Raw genomic sequence first — 1,029 nt, 5'->3', positions numbered from 1 at the left:
AATAACATTCACATTACATTTTGGATATAGCATTCTACAGAATAAGGCGGTGACCTGGCAGAATCATTACCATGATTCTTTCAGCCTTGATAAATAAGTACCAGTTGAGCATTGGAGATTAATACAATCAATTTATCCCCATTCCCAAAAATGACAGGCCTTATATCAAAATTTGAAACCAGTGTAGTATTCTAGAGAATGAAGCAAAGAGCTGGCAGAATCGTTAGCATGCCAAGCAAAATGCTTAGAGGCATTTCATCTATCTTCACATTCTGCCTTTCTGCATTTTGGGTTCAATAAAATAAGTACCAGTTCAGCCCTGGGGTTGATATAATTGACTTACTCCAAACCCCCAAATTGCTAGCCTTGTGCCAAAATTTGAAACCATATGGTATTCTACAGAAATAAGGCAGCATTTTTACTCCTAACTTTAACATTATATCTTTTCTTTGAGACTCAAACTAATATTTAGAGTTAACATTCCTTGGACTTCTGTTGTCTTTGTATTTGAATTTGTCTGTTATTGCATAGTCACATGGTCCTTCCACATTCATCCAATTAATACCTTGGAGTATTCAATTCTTGGATTATCTTAACCCTTTCGATACCAAACCCAGCTGAAACCACCTCTGGTTCTGTAGTACAAATGTCTTGTTTTCATAAGTTGTTTTCCATCAAACCTTAGTCACAATTTATGTTCCTAACACTAGCTTAATGATAACAAAGTTATTTTACCAAATTCTTTGTTATATTTTTTGTTTTGTTTGTGGCAGATGTTCAGGTGCAATAAAGACTGCAAACAAACAGGAAACAACTTCTATCTCATTCCAGGGTGAAAAACTAGAGGTAGTCGATAGCTTCCGCTATATGGGCGACCAAGTTAGTAGTGGGGGTGGGTGCGCTGAAAGTGTAGCTGCTAGAATAAGAATAGCCTGGGCAAAGTTTAGAGAGCTCTTACCCCTGCTGGCGACAAAGGGACTCTCACTCAGAGTAAAAGGCAGACTGTATGACGCATGCGTACGAACAACC

This window comes from Octopus bimaculoides, chromosome 5, assembly GCF_001194135.2.
Source record: "Octopus bimaculoides isolate UCB-OBI-ISO-001 chromosome 5, ASM119413v2, whole genome shotgun sequence".
Classification (NCBI taxonomy): Eukaryota; Metazoa; Mollusca; class Cephalopoda; order Octopoda; family Octopodidae; genus Octopus; species Octopus bimaculoides.
Note: the sequence above shows the minus strand (reverse complement) of the source record.